The sequence below is a fragment of the Musca autumnalis genome, unplaced genomic scaffold (assembly GCF_047663935.1).
Source record: "Musca autumnalis isolate F117 unplaced genomic scaffold, ASM4766393v1 scaffold_4, whole genome shotgun sequence".
Classification (NCBI taxonomy): Eukaryota; Metazoa; Arthropoda; class Insecta; order Diptera; family Muscidae; genus Musca; species Musca autumnalis.
In genome coordinates this window covers 223,013,440-223,034,328 of record NW_027411977.1, presented here as the reverse complement: position 1 = coordinate 223,034,328, position 20,889 = coordinate 223,013,440, and the positions used below count along the sequence as shown (strand labels likewise).

General features: G+C 28.3%; 1 protein-coding gene across 1 annotated transcript in view; it reads right to left on the bottom strand.

Moving 5' to 3' along the window:
* Window positions 1-12,146, bottom strand: part of LOC141400740 (uncharacterized) — an 85,589-nt gene extending 73,443 nt beyond the window's left edge. Inside the window, exon 1 of the mRNA XM_073980193.1 lies at window positions 12,100-12,146. The gene's annotated coding sequence lies outside the window, so the exon portion shown is untranslated. The remainder of the gene's footprint in view (window positions 1-12,099) is intronic.
* Between the last annotated feature and the right edge of the window lie 8,743 nt (window positions 12,147-20,889).

Here is a 20,889-nt window from a genome sequence, read left to right as displayed (position 1 = left end):
ATAATTTGTTAAAAAATATTCTTTAAAAAATCCACGCTTGAAATAATTTGTTAAAAAATATTCTTTAAAAAATCCACGCTTGAAATAATTTGTTAAAAAATATTCTTTAAAAAATCCACGCTTGAAATAATTTGTTAAAAAATATTCTTTAAAAAATCCACGCTTGAAATAATTTGTTAAAAAATATTCTTTAAAAAATCCACGCTTGAAATAATTTGTTAAAAAATATTCTTTAAAAAATCCACGCTTGAAATAATTTGTTAAAAAATATTCTTTAAAAAATCCACGCTTGAAATAATTTGTTAAAAAATATTCTTTAAAAAATCCACGCTTGAAATAATTTGTTAAAAAATATTCTTTAAAAAATCCACGCTTGAAATAATTTGTTAAAAAATATTCTTTAAAAAATCCACGCTTGAAATAATTTGTTAAAAAATATTCTTTAAAAAATCCACGCTTGAAATAATTTGTTAAAAAATATTCTTTAAAAAATCCACGCTTGAAATAATTTGTTAAAAAATATTCTTTAAAAAATCCACGCTTGAAATAATTTGTTAAAAAATATTCTTTAAAAAATCCACGCTTGAAATAATTTGTTAAAAAATATTCTTTAAAAAATCCACGCTTGAAATAATTTGTTAAAAAATATTCTTTAAAAAATCCACGCTTGAAATAATTTGTTAAAAAATATTCTTTAAAAAATCCACGCTTGAAATAATTTGTTAAAAAATATTCTTTAAAAAATCCACGCTTGAAATAATTTGTTAAAAAATATTCTTTAAAAAATCCACGCTTGAAATAATTTGTTAAAAAATATTCTTTAAAAAATCCACGCTTGAAATAATTTGTTAAAAAATATTCTTTAAAAAATCCACGCTTGAAATAATTTGTTAAAAAATATTCTTTAAAAAATCCACGCTTGAAATAATTTGTTAAAAAATATTCTTTAAAAAATCCACGCTTGAAATAATTTGTTAAAAAATATTCTTTAAAAAATCCACGCTTGAAATAATTTGTTAAAAAATATTCTTTAAAAAATCCACGCTTGAAATAATTTGTTAAAAAATATTCTTTAAAAAATCCACGCTTGAAATAATTTGTTAAAAAATATTCTTTAAAAAATCCACGCTTGAAATAATTTGTTAAAAAATATTCTTTAAAAAATCCACGCTTGAAATAATTTGTTAAAAAATATTCTTTAAAAAATCCACGCTTGAAATAATTTGTTAAAAAATATTCTTTAAAAAATCCACGCTTGAAATAATTTGTTAAAAAATATTCTTTAAAAAATCCACGCTTGAAATAATTTGTTAAAAAATATTCTTTAAAAAATCCACGCTTGAAATAATTTGTTAAAAAATATTCTTTAAAAAATCCACGCTTGAAATAATTTGTTAAAAAATATTCTTTAAAAAATCCACGCTTGAAATAATTTGTTAAAAAATATTCTTTAAAAAATCCACGCTTGAAATAATTTGTTAAAAAATATTCTTTAAAAAATCCACGCTTGAAATAATTTGTTAAAAAATATTCTTTAAAAAATCCACGCTTGAAATAATTTGTTAAAAAATATTCTTTAAAAAATCCACGCTTGAAATAATTTGTTAAAAAATATTCTTTAAAAAATCCACGCTTGAAATAATTTGTTAAAAAATATTCTTTAAAAAATCCACGCTTGAAATAATTTGCTAAAAAATATTCTTTAAAAAATCCACGCTTGAAATAATTTGTTAAAAAATATTCTTTAAAAAATCCACGCTTGAAATAATTTGTTAAAAAATATTCTTTAAAAAATCCACGCTTGAAATAATTTGTTAAAAAATATTCTTTAAAAAATCCACGCTTGAAATAATTTGTTAAAAAATATTCTTTAAAAAATCCACGCTTGAAATAATTTGTTAAAAAATATTCTTTAAAAAATCCACGCTTGAAATAATTTGTTAAAAAATATTCTTTAAAAAATCCACGCTTGAAATAATTTGTTAAAAAATATTCTTTAAAAAATCCACGCTTGAAATAATTTGTTAAAAAATATTCTTTAAAAAATCCACGCTTGAAATAATTTGTTAAAAAATATTCTTTAAAAAATCCACGCTTGAAATAATTTGTTAAAAAGTATTCTTTAAAAAATCCACGCTTGAAATAATTTGTTAAAAAATATTCTTTAAAAAATCCACGCTTGAAATAATTTGTTAAAAAATATTCTTTAAAAAATCCACGCTTGAAATAATTTGTTAAAAAATATTCTTTAAAAAATCCACGCTTGAAATAATTTGTTAAAAAATATTCTTTAAAAAATCCACGCTTGAAATAATTTGTTAAAAAATATTCTTTAAAAAATCCACGCTTGAAATAATTTGTTAAAAAGTATTCTTTAAAAAATCCACGCTTGAAATAATTTGTTAAAAAATATTCTTTAAAAATCCACGCTTGAAATAATTTGTTAAAAAATATTCTTTAAAAAATCCACGCTTGAAATAATTTGTTAAAAAATATTCTTTAAAAAATCCACGCTTGAAATAATTTGTTAAAAAATATTCTTTAAAAAATCCACGCTTGAAATAATTTGTTAAAAAATATTCTTTAAAAAATCCACGCTTGAAATAATTTGTTAAAAAATATTCTTTAAAAAATCCACGCTTGAAATAATTTGTTAAAAAATATTCTTTAAAAAATCCACGCTTGAAATAATTTGTTAAAAAAATATTCTTTAAAAATCCACGCTTGAAATAATTTGTTAAAAAGTATTCTTTAAAAAATCCACGCTTGAAATAATTTGTTAAAAAATATTCTTTAAAAAATCCACGCTTGAAATAATTTGTTAAAAAATATTCTTTAAAAAATCCACGCTTGAAATAATTTGTTAAAAAGTATTCTTTAAAAAATCCACGCTTGAAATAATTTGTTAAAAAATATTCTTTAAAAAATCCACGCTTGAAATAATTTGTTAAAAAGTATTCTTTAAAAAATCCACGCTTGAAATAATTTGTTAAAAAATATTCTTTAAAAAATCCACGCTTGAAATAATTTGTTAAAAAATATTCTTTAAAAAATCCACGCTTGAAATAATTTGTTAAAAAATATTCTTTAAAAAATCCACGCTTGAAATAATTTGTTAAAAAATATTCTTTAAAAAATCCACGCTTGAAATAATTTGTTAAAAAATATTCTTTAAAAAATCCACGCTTGAAATAATTTGTTAAAAAATATTCTTTAAAAAATCCACGCTTGAAATAATTTGTTAAAAAATATTCTTTAAAAAATCCACGCTTGAAATAATTTGTTAAAAAATATTCTTTAAAAAATCCACGCTTGAAATAATTTGTTAAAAAATATTCTTTAAAAAATCCACGCTTGAAATAATTTGTTAAAAAATATTCTTTAAAAAATCCACGCTTGAAATAATTTTTTAAAAAACTTTTCTTTAAAAAATCCACGGTTGAAATAATTTTTTAAAAAACTTTTCTTTAAAAAATCCTCGATTGAAATAATTTTTTAAAAAATATTCTTTAAAAAATCCACGTTTGAAATAATTTGTTAAAAAATATTCTTTAAAAAATCCACGCTTGAAATAATTTGTTAAAAAAACGTTTCTTTAAAAAATCCACGCTTGAAATAATTTGTTAAAAAATATTCTTTAAAAAATCCACGTTTGAAATAATTTGTTAAAAAATATTCTTTAAAAAATCCACGCTTGAAATAATTTGTTAAAAAACGTTTCTTTAAAAAATCCACGCTTGAAATAATTTGTTAAAAAATATTCTTTAAAAAATCCACGCTTGAAATAATTTGTTAAAAAATATTCTTTAAAAAATCCACGCTTGAAATAATTTGTTTAAAAATATTCTATAAAAAATCCACGCTTGAAATAATTTGTTAAAAAATATTCTTTAAAAAATCCACGCTTGAAAAAATTTGTTAAAAAATATTCTTTAAAAAATCCACGCTTGAAATAATTTGTTAAAAAATATTCTTTAAAAAATCCACGCTTGAAATAATTTGTTAAAAAATATTCTTTAAAAAATCCACGCTTGAAATAATTTGTTAAAAAATATTCTTTAAAAAATCCACGCTTGAAATAATTTGTTAAAAAATATTCTTTAAAAAATCCACGCTTGAAATAATTTGTTAAAAAATATTCTTTAAAAAATCCACGCTTGAAATAATTTGTTAAAAAATATTCTTTAAAAAATCCACGCTTGAAATAATTTGTTTAAAAATATTCTATAAAAATCCACGCTTGAAATAATTTGTTTAAAAAATATTCTTTAAAAAATCCACGCTTGAAAAAATTTGTTAAAAAATATTCTTTAAAAAATCCACGCTTGAAATAATTTGTTAAAAAATATTCTTTAAAAAATCCACGCTTGAAATAATTTGTTAAAAAATATTCTTTAAAAATCCACGCTTGAAATAATTTGTTAAAAAATATTCTTTAAAAAATCCACGCTTGAAATAATTTGTTAAAAAATATTCTTTAAAAAATCCACGCTTGAAATAATTTGTTAAAAAATATTCTTTAAAAAATCCACGCTTGAAATAATTTGTTAAAAAATATTCTTTAAAAAATCCACGCTTGAAATAATTTGTTAAAAAAACTTTTCTTTAAAAAATCCACGCTTGAAATAATTTGTTAAAAAATATTCTTTAAAAAATCCACGCTTGAAATAATTTGTTAAAAAAACGTTTCTTTAAAAAATCCACGCTTGAAATAATTTGTTAAAAAATATTCTTTAAAAAATCCACGCTTGAAATAATTTGTTAAAAAATATTCTATAAAAAATCCACGCTTGAAATAATTTGTTAAAAAATATTCTTTAAAAAATCCACGCTTGAAATAATTTGTTAAAAAATATTCTTTAAAAAATCCACGCTTGAAAAAATTTGTTAAAAAATATTCTTTAAAAAATCCACGCTTGAAATAATGTGTTAAAAAATATTCTTTAAAAAATCCACGCTTGAAATAATTTGTTAAAAAATATTCTTTAAAAAATCCACGCTTGAAATAATTTGTTAAAAAATATTCTTTAAAAAATCCACGCTTGAAATAATTTGTTAAAAAATATTCTTTAAAAAATCCACGCTTGAAATAATTTGTTAAAAAATATTCTTTAAAAAATCCACGCTTGAAAAATTTGTTAAAAAATATTCTTTAAAAAATCCACGCTTGAAAAATTTGTTAAAAAATATTCTTTAAAAAATCCACGCTTGAAATAATTTGTTAAAAAATATTCTTTAAAAAATCCACGCTTGAAATAATTTGTTAAAAAATATTCTTTAAAAAATCCACGCTTGAAATAATTTGTTAAAAAATATTCTTTAAAAAATCCACGCTTGAAATAATTTGTTAAAAAATATTCTTTAAAAAATCCACGCTTGAAATAATTTGTTAAAAAAACTTTTCTTTAAAAAATCCACGCTTGAAATAATTTGTTAAAAAATATTCTTTAAAAAATCCACGCTTGAAATAATTTGTTAAAAAATATTCTTTAAAAAATCCACGCTTGAAATAATTTGTTAAAAAATATTCTTTAAAAAATCCACGCTTGAAATAATTTGTTAAAAAATATTCTTTAAAAAATCCACGCTTGAAATAATTTGTTAAAAAATATTCTTTAAAAAATCCACGCTTGAAATAATTTGTTAAAAAAACTTTTCTTTAAAAAATCCACGCTTGAAATAATTTGTTAAAAAATATTCTTTAAAAAATCCACGCTTGAAATAATTTGTTAAAAAATATTCTTTAAAAAATCCACGCTTGAAATAATTTGTTAAAAAATATTCTTTAAAAAATCCACGCTTGAAATAATTTGTTAAAAAATATTCTTTAAAAAATCCACGCTTGAAATAATTTGTTAAAAAATATTCTTTAAAAAATCCACGCTTGAAATAATTTGTTAAAAAATATTCTTTAAAAAATCCACGCTTGAAATAATTTGTTAAAAAATATTCTTTAAAAAATCCACGCTTGAAATAATTTGTTAAAAAATATTCTTTAAATAATCCACGCTTGAAATAATTTGTTAAAAAATATTCTTTAAAAAATCCACGCTTGAAATAATTTGTTAAAAAATATTCTTTAAAAAATCCACGCTTGAAATAATTTTTGAAAAAATATTCTTTAAAAAATCCACGCTTGAAATAATTTTTGAAAAAATATTCTTTAAAAAATCCACGCATGAAATAATTTTTGAAAAAATATTCTTTCAAAATTCCACGCTTGAAATAATTTTTGAAAAAATATTCTTTAAAAAATCCACGCTTGAAATAATTTTTGAAAAAATATTCTTTAAAAAATCCACGGTTGAAATAATTTGTTAAAAAATATTCTTTAAAAAATCCACGCTTGAAATAATTTGTTAAAAAATATTCTTTAAAAAATCCACGCTTGAAATAATTTGTTAAAAAATATTCTTTAAAAAATCCACGCTTGAAATAATTTGTTAAAATATATTCTTTAAAAAATCCACGCTTGAAATAATTTGTTAAAAAATATTCTTTAAAAAATCCACGCTTGAAATAATTTGTTAAAAAATATTCTTTAAAAAATCCACGCTTGAAATAATTTGTTAAAATATATTCTTTAAAAAATCCACGCTTGAAATAATTTGTTAAAAAATATTCTTTAAAAAATCCACGCTTGAAATAATTTGTTAAAAAAACTTTTCTTTAAAAAATCCACGCTTGAAATAATTTGTTAAAAATATTCTTTAAAAAATCCACGCTTGAAATAATTTGTTAAAAAATATTCTTTAAAAAATCCACGCTTGAAATAATTTGTTAAAAAATATTCTTTAAAAAATCCACGCTTGAAATAATTTGTTAAAAAATATTCTTTAAAAAATCCACGCTTGAAATAATTTGTTAAAAAATATTCTTTAAAAAATCCACGCTTGAAATAATTTGTTAAAAAACTTTTCTTTAAAAAATCCACGCTTGAAATAATTTGTTAAAAATATCTTTAAAAAATCCACGCTTGAAATAATTTGTTAAAAAATATTCTTTAAAAAATCCACGCTTGAAATAATTTGTTAAAAAATATTCTTTAAAAAATCCACGCTTGAAATAATTTGTTAAAAAATATTCTTTAAAAAATCCACGCTTGAAATAATTTGTTAAAAAATATTCTTTAAAAAATCCACGCTTGAAATAATTTGTTAAAAAATATTCTTTAAAAAATCCACGCTTGAAATAATTTGTTAAAAAATATTCTTTAAAAAATCCACGCTTGAAATAATTTGTTAAAAAATATTCTTTAAAAAATCCACGCTTGAAATAATTTGTTAAAATATATTCTTTAAAAAATCCACGCTTGAAATAATTTGTTAAAAAATATTCTTTAAAAAATCCACGCTTGAAATAATTTGTTAAAAAAACTTTTCTTTAAAAAATCCACGCTTGAAATAATTTGTTAAAAATATTCTTTAAAAAATCCACGCTTGAAATAATTTGTTAAAAAATATTCTTTAAAAAATCCACGCTTGAAATAATTTGTTAAAAAATATTCTTTAAAAAATCCACGCTTGAAATAATTTGTTAAAAAATATTCTTTAAAAAATCCACGCTTGAAATAATTTGTTAAAAAATATTCTTTAAAAAATCCACGCTTGAAATAATTTGTTAAAAAAACTTTTCTTTAAAAAATCCACGCTTGAAATAATTTGTTAAAAATATTCTTTAAAAAATCCACGCTTGAAATAATTTGTTAAAAATATTCTTTAAAAAATCCACGCTTGAAATAATTTGTTAAAAATATTCTTTAAAAAATCCACGCTTGAAATAATTTGTTAAAAAATATTCTTTAAAAAATCCACGCTTGAAATAATTTGTTAAAAAATATTCTTTAAAAAATCCACGCTTGAAATAATTTGTTAAAAAATATTCTTTAAAAAATCCACGCTTGAAATAATTTGTTAAAAAAACTTTTCTTTAAAAAATCCACGCTTGAAATAATTTGTTAAAAATATTCTTTAAAAAATCCACGCTTGAAATAATTTGTTAAAAAATATTCTTTAAAAAATCCACGCTTGAAATAATTTGTTAAAAAATATTCTTTAAAAAATCCACGCTTGAAATAATTTGTTAAAAAATATTCTTTAAAAAATCCACGCTTGAAATAATTTGTTAAAAAATATTCTTTAAAAAATCCACGCTTGAAATAATTTGTTAAAAAATATTCTTTAAAAAATCCACGCTTGAAATAATTTGTTAAAAAATATTCTTTAAAAAATCCACGCTTGAAATAATTTGTTAAAAAAACTTTTCTTTAAAAAATCCACGCTTGAAATAATTTGTTAAAAATATTCTTTAAAAAATCCACGCTTGAAATAATTTGTTAAAAAATATTCTTTAAAAAATCCACGCTTGAAATAATTTGTTAAAAAATATTCTTTAAAAAATCCACGCTTGAAATAATTTGTTAAAATATATTCTTTAAAAAATCCACGCTTGAAATAATTTGTTAAAAAATATTCTTTAAAAAATCCACGCTTGAAATAATTTGTTAAAAAATATTCTTTAAAAAATCCACGCTTGAAATAATTTGTTAAAAAAACTTTTCTTTAAAAAATCCACGCTTGAAATAATTTGTTAAAAATATTCTTTAAAAAATCCACGCTTGAAATAATTTGTTAAAAAATATTCTTTAAAAAATCCACGCTTGAAATAATTTGTTAAAAAATATTCTTTAAAAAATCCACGCTTGAAATAATTTGTTAAAAAATATTCTTTAAAAAATCCACGCTTGAAATAATTTGTTAAAAAATATTCTTTAAAAAATCCACGCTTGAAATAATTTGTTAAAAAATATTCTTTAAAAAATCCACGCTTGAAATAATTTTTTAAAAAAATATTCCTTAAAAAATCCACTCTTAAAATATTTTTTTAAAAAAATATTCTTTAAAAAATCCACGCTTGAAATAATTTTTTAAAAAAATATTCTTTAAAAAATCCACTCTTAAAATAATTAAACAAAAATATTGTTTAAAAAATCGACGCTTGAAATAATTTTTAAAAAAATGTTCTTTAAAAAATCCACGCTAGAAATAATTTTTAAAAAAATGTTCTTTAAAAAATCCACACCTGAAATAATTTTTAAAAAAATATTCTTTAAAAAATCCACACTTGAAATAATTTTTTAAAAAACACATGTATGTATGAAGCCAAGCAAATATATTTATTTAATATTATTATATTTATTCAATAATTTTTGGTCCATGATTCAGTTCACTTGAATATCCAACATGAAACTCTTCTTGCTGTTGGCAATCCCTGTCGTAATATTACCGATTTCAATGCCAATGAAAGTAAAACTAACAAGGCTGGAGTGTTTTGAATTCGACAAACCGTTTGCGACTTTTAAAAAATGTTCTCTAAAGGCTTTGTCGCGTTACAAGACGGCATTGAATGTACATGTGATGCTGCATCAGGTACCTGTCAGTAGTGTATCGGTAAGCAGTCTCTGATTGATACCTTGGCAAGGGTTTTTTTATTTCTTCTTTTCTCCTCCCTCCCACCCTTCCAGGTGAATGCACAATTCTTCCGCAAAGGCAACAATGGCTATCGTCTGTTCATGTACAACACTACCTATGATTTTTGTGCATCCCAAAGAACTAAACAAATTTTGTAGAAAATAAAATTATGGGCAACTTACAATGGCTCGTGGATTTTTTAAAATATTTTTAGGCCACCTACAATCGCTCGTGGATTTTTTAAAATATTTTTAGGCCACCTTTAATGGCTCATGGATTTTTTAAAATATTTTTAGGCCACCAACAATGGCTCGTGGATTATTTAAAATATTTTTAGGCCACCTACAATGGCTAGTGGATTTTTTAAAATATTTTTAGGCCACCTACAATGGCTCGTGGATTTTTTAAAATATTTTTAGGCCACCTATAATGGCTCGTGGATTTTTTAAAATATTTTTAGGCCACCTACAATGGCTAGTGGATTTTTTAAAATATTTTTAGGCCACCTACAATGGCTCGTGGATTTTTAAAATATTTTTCGGCCACCTACAATGGCTCGTGGATTTTTAAAATATTTTTAGGCCACCTACAATGGCTAGTGGATTTTTTAAAATATTTTTAGGCCACCTACAATGGCTCGTGGATTTTTTAAAATATTTTTAGGCCACCTATAATGGCTCGTGGATTTTTTTAAATATTTTTAGGCCACCTACAATGGCTCGTGGATTTTTTTAAATATTTTTAGGCCACCTACAATGGCTAGTGGATTTTTTAAAATATTTTTAGGCCACCTACAATGGCTCGTGGATTTTTAAAATATTTTTCGGCCACCTACAATGGCTCGTGGATTTTTAAAATATTTTTAGGCCACCTACAATGGCTAGTGGATTTTTTAAAATATTTTTAGGCCACCGACAATGGCTCGTGGATTTTTAAAATATTTTTAGGCCACCTACAATGGCTAGTGGATTTTTTAAAATATTTTTAGGCCACCTACAATGGCTCGTGGATTTTTAAAATATTTTTAGGCCACCTACAATGGCTCGTGGATTTTTTTAAATATTTTTAGGCCACCTATAATGGCTCGTGGATTTTTTTAAATATTTTTAGGCCACCTATAATGGCTCGTGGATTTTTTTTAAATATTTTTAGGCCACCTATAATGGCTCGTGGATTTTTTAAAATATTTTTAGGCCACCGACAATGGCAATATTTTTAGGCCACCTACAATGGCTCGTGGATTTTTTAAAATATTTTTAGGCCACCTACAATGGCTCGTGGATTTTTTAAAATATTTTTAGGCCACCTACAATAGCTCGTGGATTTTTTAAAATATTTTTAGGCCACCTACAATGGCTCGTGGATTTTTTAAAATATTTTTAGGCCACCTACAATAGCTCGTGGATTTTTTTAAATATTTTTAGGCCACCTACAATAGCTCGTGGATTTTTTTAAATATTTTTAGGCCACCTACTCGTGGATTTTTAAAAATATTTTTAGGCCACCTACAATGGCTCGTGGATTTTTTTAAAAATATTTTTAGGCCACCTACAATGGCTCGTGGATTTTTTTTTTTAAATATTTTTGGGCCACCTACAATGTCTCGTGGATTTTTTGAAATATTTTTAGGCCACCTACAATGGCTCGTGGATTTTTTAAAATATTTTTAGGACACCTACCATGCCTCGTAGATTTTTTAAAATATTTTTAGGCCACCTACAATGCCTCGTAGATTTTTTAAAATATGTTTAGGCCACCTAAATGTCGCAAACGGTTTGTCGAATTCAAAACACATCAAATTCGTAAATTTCGCTTTAAGTGTCATGGAAATCGGTAATATTACGATTGGGATTGCCAACAGAAAGACGCGTTTCATGTTCGATACACAAGTGAACTGAACTGCACCTAGCCCAAAATTTATTTGAAGAAATAAACAAATAATATTAAAAAATATATAATTGGTTTAAATTAATGTCGATTTGTAAAGTTAATGATTTTAAATAAGTTAATTTTTCATAAATAAAACAGTAATTGTCAATGGTAAACTGCAGATGTGCTGTAATGATATTTACCAATATTTAATTGAAATAATTATTGTTTTTTTTTATATTTTAAGAAACAGATATGTATATCAATCGGACCATTTAAAATCAATCATTGATGTTATAAAACGACATATCATCTGCTCCGTCGGAAAATGTCGTAAGTCCCTCTCAATAAATTTTTCAGGAGGAAAAAAAAACATTCCAGCGCTTTCTGTATTAAAGATTTATTATGGTGGTAAAAGCAGCATTTTTCGTTTATTTATTCCGCTTCAATACCTGTACTTTGTTTGATAAAATTCCGTCGCGTTTGGGAGATAATTGGATGTCTTTGGACTTACGACCTTTTCCTTGTACAGTTTTTTATTTTTGTAGGGACTTACGACCTTTTCCTACAATTTACGGACGTTTTTAAAATAAGATATTTATACTTTACAAAACAATGTGGAAAGGGTATTATAAGTTTGTTTTGTCCAATATTCGTGTAACATCGCAATTTGGGCAAGTCCAATGTGGGCTTTTTATATTCCAAATATATATGCACCACAAATATTTCAATTTAACGAGTTACGAGTTCGACTCCGTACAGACGTGTAGTAATTTGCTCTCGTTGCGATCACAAAAATTACCGGATCAAGGAATAAATCACCGAAATCCACCCAACAACATTGTAGCGCGCCGCGAGCGGAACATACGGTCGCGAGGATGTGCACATTGTGTAGTGTGTTAAGAATTAAAACACTTTTTAATAAAATCATAAAAATTTTCTCAAAAAAACACAAAAATACGATATTAATTTTCTGATAGAGACAGATAAACAATATTTACCAAAACAAAAAACAGCTGTGCGTGTCACTCAAAATAGTGGCAATAAAAGTGCTGCCAAGTTTAAGTATTAATGTGAATTACGTTACTGTTTATAGCATTGCCATACAAACAGTCTCTGCTAAAAACTGTCCGTTACATTGAATTTAGCCGGAGATGGAGGACGTTGTGTCCACCAATACTCCAAGAAACAGTTTAAGCCTGTTTCGTGTTACTAAACTCAAAGAGTTGGAACAAACTAATATTCAACTAATTGAGAGAATAAAAACGTTGGAAAATATTTGCACCCAATTGCATGATGAAAACGAAGAACTGCGAAAACGGTGCGATGATCTTAGTACTCAAATAAAGGGCAAAAACGTGCAACCCTCCACAGATAAAAACAGCACAAGCAAAAATGACAGCACTCAAAAAAGGGGTAAAAATGTGCATCCCCCTGTGGAAGAAAACAGCACGAGCAAAAAAGATAAAAACGGCAATGCACAAAATATAGTGTATATGACTGATGAGGAAGAGTTAGCCAAAGAAACTGAATGGATCCTTAAAAAAGGGAAGCGCAACAAAAAAAGCAAAAGCAATACTAATAAATCTTTGATAGAAATCGAAGCTACAACACCACCGATTTCTACTGAATCCGAAAATATTATTAATGCACCAAAGCAGTCAATGCAACCTCCAAGGCCACCACCAATTATCGTCAAATCTACTGAAAAATATGCAACGCTCTATCACATATTAAAAGAAAAAACCAAAAATGGATTTTTAACTAGTATTTTGGATAATACATCTCAAAAGGTCTCAACATTTGATGCGAATGATTATAGAGAAGTCACGAAAGCTTTAAATGAAGCGAGTATAGAATGGCACTCCTACGAAAATAAACAGGAACGTCCCATACGCGTTGTTGTTAAAAATCTACACCACAGTTGCGAACCACCATTAATAATTTCGGACTTGGAAGAGCAAGGATTAAAAATAATGAACGCATATAACAAAACAAATTTTATATCCAAAGAACCGCTTAACTTGTTTGTTCTAACATTTGATTCTTCGGAAGACATCAACAAAATTTATGGTATCAAAAATATACTGGGAGCCAGCGTTAAAATTCAAGAACTAAAGTTACCCAAACATATCCCCCAGTGTAAAAACTGTCTAGGATACAACCATACAAAAAATTATTGCAATAAACAAGCACGATGTGCTAGATGTGCAGGAAAGCACGAAACTAAATCTTGCGAGAAACCAACAGTTTTCCTCCCGAAGTGCTGCAATTGCGGAGAACAGCATCCCGCTACCTACAGAGGATGCATTGTGGCAAAGGAGTTGCAGAAGTTGAGAAATAAGAAGAATAAACAATCAAATGTCACATACTCTAGTGACAAGACTGTCAAATCTTCAAGTTCGAATGTAGTGAGAAACATTATTAACACTCAAAAACTAGATAATAATAATATCGCACAAAACAAACGTCATACGCAATTCTCAGAAGTTGCAAAACAAACCAAAACACAACAATCCGCCAATAACAACATACCGAACGAAAACCCATTAGTTAAAATACTATCCAAATTGGAAGCTATAGAATCCTTTAATAAAGCATTAGACGTTCGTCTAAGCTTGCTGGAAGAGAGTGTCTTTAGTTGTATCAATGATTAAAAGTTTAAAAATAATGCAATGGAATGCAAATGGCCTCCTCAAGCACAAAGATGAACTCTCCCTGATTATGGAAGAAGAAAATATTGATATATGTCTTATCAGTGAAACTCATTTTGTAAAACATTCCTATATTCACTTCAAAAATTACGATACATATCACTCAATTCACCCCAGTAATAACGCTCGTGGAGGTAGTGCAGTGATCATCAGAAAATCTATTGAACATTGGAGAGAAAACATAATCAGTTTAGAGGAATTTCAAGCCACCACCATAACCATAGTTGAAAACGGTATGCCGCTGTCGGTTACATCAGTATATAGTCCACCACGCCACAATATTAAACAAGACCAATACGAGAACCTAATAACCTCTCACAACCATAGATTCATTATGGGTGGGGATTTCAATGCCAAACATACTACATGGGGCTCCAGATTAACAACAAGCAAAGGAAGAGAATTATACAAGGCAATAAAAAGCAAAGGGTGCCAAGTTCTATCAACAGGAACGCCTACTTATTGGCCATCTGATGCAGCTAAAACCCCTGATCTTATAGACTTCTTTGTCACATGTAAAATTAATACAAACAGGATTTCAGTGCATGATGGGTATGGTCCCACCTCTGACCACTCACCTATCTACCTAACATATCTCAATCAGCAGCCCTCAATGTATTATCCAAGTTCTGGACTAACTAACAGAAGAACAGATTGGTGTAAATTTAAAATCTTAATCAATGAGTCAATCAAATATGAATATATAGAGACCAAAGAGGATATAGAAAAAGAAGTAAATTCGTTCACAAACATCATTCAACAAGCAGCCTGGGATAGCACGCCTCCACAGAAGGAACCTAAAACTACACCATCGTTCCCAAATCACATTAGGGAGTTAGTGAAAAATAAACGAAAGATGCGTAAGAAATGGCAACACTCTCGATCGCCAGAGCATAAGAGAGCCCTGAACAACATCACTCAAAGATTAAGCAGAGAAATAAAGAGGCACAATGAGCAAAATCTCAACAATTATCTTTCCAATCTTACCTACGACAGTAAAACCAACTATTCCTTGTGGAAAGCAGTAAAGCAAAAGAACAAGCCAATATCTCAAAAGGCTCCTATTTTACAAGAAAACGGCCAATGGGCAAAGAGTAGTGCAGAAAAGGCTAATACATTTGCAGAATATCTACAAAAACAATTTTCTAGCGTTTCAAGTAATCCGATAACCTCTACTGAAGATAGGGAAATCATTAATACACCACAAACGTGTCAAGACTACAATAATGACACTGAATTCGAAAGAATTACATTCAAAGAAATCTGTAACTCAGTAAAAAATCTCGATAACAAAAAGACCCCTGGGTTTGACTTAATAAGAGGAGATGTTCTTAAGCACCTACCTTACCACGGCATCGCAAAGTTGTATTTTATAATGAATGCTGCTTTCAAACTTAGATACGTCCCCAGTTACTGGAAAGTTGCTGAGATAATAATGATACACAAACCTGGTAAACCCCCAAACGCAATCAAATCATACAGACCAATATCTTTACTACCTCTAATTGGAAAGTTATTTGAAAAATTACTTTGCAAACGCCTTGAAACCATTGTGACTTCAAAGCGAATCATACCGGACCACCAATTTGGATTCCGGAAAAAACACTCAACCGTTGAGCAAGTACACAGAGTTGTTCACACAATAGAAAATGCATTTGAAAACAAGCAGGTATGTACCGCCGTCTTTCTGGACATTTCCCAAGCTTTCGACGGGGTATGGCATAGCGAACTTATTGAAAAAATTAAAACTTTACTACCTCGACACGTTTACTACTACGTCGACATCTTATCTTCTTACCTGGACGATAGATATTTCAGAGTCAGATACGACAATGATTTTACAAAATTATATCCAATAAAATCCGGTGTCCCACAGGGCAGTATTCTGGGACCCCTTCTCTACCTCATATACACCTATGATATGCCTTTACACGATAATTGTTTCATTGGAACTTTCGCGGATGACACGGTGTTAATGTCAACTGGTCGAAATTCCACCGAATCAACAAAAAAACTCCAATCGGCGCTAAATAATGTAGTCCAATGGACCGATAAATGGGGCCTAAAACTAAATAGCAATAAATCTGTTCACGTTGACTTTTCGACAAGGCCGATACAATACAAACCATTGTATATAAATACCAATGAGGTTCCACATGAATCCTCAGCTAAATATTTAGGGATAACCCTAGATTCAAAACTCAGCTGGAAGGAACACATCAACAATAAGCGGGAAGAATTGAATATTAAATACCGCAGTTTAAATTGGCTGTTGGGAAGAAACGCAGTCCTTTCAACCGACAACAAATTAATGATATACAAACAAGCATTAAAACCGGTCTGGCTCTATGGTATTCAGCTCTGGGGCTGTGCTAAAGATAATCATCTGGAAAAAATCCAACGTTTTCAAAATAAAGTTTTAAGAAATTCTGTTAACGCACCTTGGTATGTCCGCAATAGCGACTTGCATCGCGACCTGAAAATGAAAACTGTCAAGGAAGAAATATGCCTGCATGCTGAAAAATACTACTCAAGACTTCAAGAACATGAAAATATTGAAGCAACGAAGCTGTTACACACATCAAATCTGCGGAGAAGACTCCGCAGATATAAACCGTATGATTTACTTACCCGATTTGATACTCTAATTATATGATGATAATTAACCTTATTTAACTTATTAACTAATTTTAAGTTGAATACTTTTGTTTTTAATACCTGCACTATATGAACTACTAGTTAGTCACTTTAGTTATTAGAGACTAGTTGTAGTATAAGTTAAGCTGTCTTTGTATAAAAAGCTTAATAAATAAAAAAAAAAAAAAAAAAAAAAAAAAAAAAATATTTCAAAAGCATTATGAATGGAATGCACAACATCTTCTGTATGAATTCACAACGAAAAACCATGAATATGATATTTACAGTATCCAATCACAACGACAATCTGTATGAAAATTGGGAAATATGGCCCTAAAACATATATATCAAAAACAAGTGCTGCTAAGAATGTTATATGCTATGGTTACAGATTTCTTTTATTCAGAGACCCATAATGAAATTTCATTTGGAACATTTCTTTCTTTAACAATATTCCCAAAAAGTAAAGGATTTTGCTAGATTTTGATCCAGTTTGGAATTATGTAAAATTAACAGTCCAAAATTAAATCATATAATTTCATCCAAATATATATAAATTTGGAATCTATTTTTTTTAAGGAAATAGTATAGCTAGATATATGAATTATTCTGAAACTCATAGTGAAATTTTGTGTAGAATTTTTCATCTTTTGACAATTTTCACCTATAACCAAGTTTCATATTACTTTCATGTATAAACTCGAAAAAAGAAGAAACTATTTTTTATCAAAAATATTGGGAAATATTTTCATGTTTTTGAAGCAAAATTGATACTGATATTTTTATGATAAATAATGTAATTAGGCATTTCATTTCTTTGGTGACCCATAGTAAAATTTGACGGAGAATATTTTTGTCTTTGACGTCATTTCTCTAAAATTATGTTTTATTGGACAATTTTGAATAAACTCAGATGAAGTCCGACTTTAACCCTAAAACGTGTTTTTCGTTTTTAGAGATTCCTGGCGATTAGACAAGAGTTACAGATTTGTTGTATTCTGAGATCTATAGTAAAATTTTATGGTGAATAATTTTGTAGAATATTTGGATTTGATACAATCACATTTTTAAGGAGTTTTTGAACGATTTTTGGAAAAAGGACAAAAAAGACCCCTTTGGTGAACCGCATGAGGGTTAAAATTGTTAACAAAAATATTGCCCACCTACTCCTCCGTAAATTCTTAACTCGAATATTTCGAAAAAATTAAAAATGGGCGGAACTTGCCCCGCCTATTTTGGTTACTTTCCGACGTAAACTTTTAAAACGCCGATACACGTGTCTCATATTTTTAGCTCTAATTTCATAATCGACTCGATTTTCCTCGTCATTTTTTTTGTTGTCGCACAGTGTTATTAGCGGGTTTAATGGACCAAAACTTTTGTGTGAACTCTTATATATAAAAGCCAATGTGTGTATGTTTGTATGTTCCGCATAGACTCAAAAGCGGCTGAACCGTTGTTTTTTGGAAATGTCAGAGAATATACAAGGAACAACCGAGGTGAAAATAGGCTTTATAGCTTTTAAATTTCGTAGGAGGCGGGGGCATGCCCTATTTTTTAAAAAATGCTTTTTTGCAAAAGTTATGAAAGTATCGGTCAGAAAATTAATTTGCGAGGCAGCGGTTGTTGAATCTCCGACCCTAAGTACTTATTCCATGTAATTTTCAGATTATGCACAGGGATGTCCCTTGGTGGAAGTGGGCTATATATTTTGCTGAATTTCGGAGGAGCGGGTTACACCTGTGCCCTATTTTTATACCCTACACCACTATGTGGGGAGGGTATTATAAGTTGGTTTTGGCCAAAAAGTTTGTAACGCATCGAAATAATGGTCGTAGACCCATACTTATATATACCAAAATGAATGTCTCGACGAGTTGAGTCGATCTGGCTATGTGTGTCCGTCCGTCAGTCCGTCAGTCCGTCCGTCCGTCCGTCTGTCCGTCTGTCCGTCTGTCCATCTAAACCTTGTAATCACGCTACAGGTCGCAATTTTGATCGGATCGTCACCAAATTTTGGATGTTGATGAGGGTCCCGGAGGGGAAGAAGCCTATTGATTTTGGTGATGGTCGGATAATATTCAGGGGTCGGAAAGGGCAAAAAACTTATTTGCGGAAAAAGTCAACGTTTTATTTCAAAGCGAATATCTCCGTAGCTATAAGGGGTATATTAAAGGCAAAGCCTGCTAATGAAAGCAGAAAATATCACCTTTACAGCGATGTATGGTAGGTTGTCGTAGGTGGTCAAACAACAAAGATATCGCAATAGTCGCTTATAGAACCCAACTTTTCATTTATTCGATTTTATTTCTAATGACGAATAACACAGCTTTTGTTGGATACTTTCCAAAAACAAAACCAGACTATGAAAGTAGAAAATCCTGTCTTTACAATGATGCAAAGTAGGTTAGCGTAGGTGGCCAAATAACGGAGATATCACAATAGTCGGTAATACATCCCATTTTTCCACTTTTAAAGAAATCACGCTAGAGGTCGTAATTGTGATCGGACCTTCACCAAATTTTGGGTGTTGATGGGGGGCCCGCAGGGGAAGAAGCCTATTTATTTTTGTGATGGTCGGATAATATTTAGGGGTCGGAATGGTCAAAAAACTTTTTTTGGAGAAAAAGACAATGTTTTTTCCCAAACCGAATATCTCAGCTTTTTAAGGGGGTATGCCAAAAGCAAAACCTGCTAATGAAAGTAGAAAATATCGCCTTTGCAACGATGTAAAGTAGGTTGTTGTAGGTGGTCAAACAACGAAGATATCGCAATAGCCGCTAATAGAACACAACTTTTCATTTTTGCGATTTTAATAATAATGACGAATATGACAGCTTTGGTTGGGGACCTTCCAAAAACAAAGTCTGACGATGAAAGTAGAAAATCCCATCTTTACAATGATGTAAAGTAGGTTGGCGTAGGTGGCCAAATAACGGAGATATCGCAATAGTCGTTAATACATCCCATTTTTCCATTTCTTTGTCATCACGCTACAGGTCGCAATTTTGATCGGATAGTCACGAAATTTTGGGGGTTAATGAGAGTCCTACAGAGGAAGAAGCCTATTGATTTTGGTGATGGTCGGATAATTTTCAGGGGTCGGAATGGGCAAACAACTTATTTGGAGAAAAAGTCAACGTTTTATTTCAAAGTGAATATCTCCGCTTCTATAAGGGGTATATCAAAAGCAAAACCTGCTGATGAAAGTAGAAAATATCGCCTTTGCAACGATGTTAGTAGGTTGTCGTAGGTGGTCAAACAACGAAGATATCGCAAAAGCCGCTAATATAACACAACTTTTCATTTTTGCGATTTTAATAATAATGACGAATATCACAGCTTTGGTTCGGGACCTTCCAAAAGCAAAGTCTGACAATGAAAGTAAAAAATCCCATCATTACAATGATGTACAGCAGGTTGGCGTAGGTATCCAAATAACGGAGATATGGCAATAGTCGGTAATACATCCCATTTTTCCACTTTTTTGGAAATCACGCTACAGGTCGCAATTTTAATTGGATCGTCACGAAATTTTGGGTGTTATTGGGGGTCCCACAGAGGAAAAAACCTTTTGATTTTTGATAATGGTCGGATATTATTCAGGGGTCGGAATGTGACAAAAAAAATATTTGGAAAAAGACCTTTTTCCATTTTTGTGCAATGACACTACGAAATTTTGATCGGATCCTCACGAAATATTGGGTGTTGATGGGGGTCTAATAGAGAAAGAAGCCTATTGATGGTTGGCATACATCCCACTTTTCCATTTTTTATTTGGGTTGTACAGTCGATGCACTTAAATGCGTTTCAAAAAAGTTGACCTGTGTTAATGAAGACATTCAGAGCAAAGGCGCTAAGCTATCCCTAATTTTAATATTTTGAATTTTATTAGTCAAAAGCTTATGAACAGGGGTAGTGGTGTAGGGTATCACATAGTCGGCCCCGACCCGAATATAGCCTTGGCTCACTTGTTTTAAATGCGCTATATATATAAAACTTACGAACGATTCCGCTTCCCCAATCCTAGGTACATATTTTAGCAACAAGACCCGACCAGAGTAAAATTCTAAGTCGGTATAACCATAACCGTCTGCCCGTCTTTTGAAATTAAGATACAGCTCGCAGTTTTTAAGATAGATCTTCGTGATTTGATATAGATATTTGGTATTGACGCCTTCATATAGCGCCCATAGAAT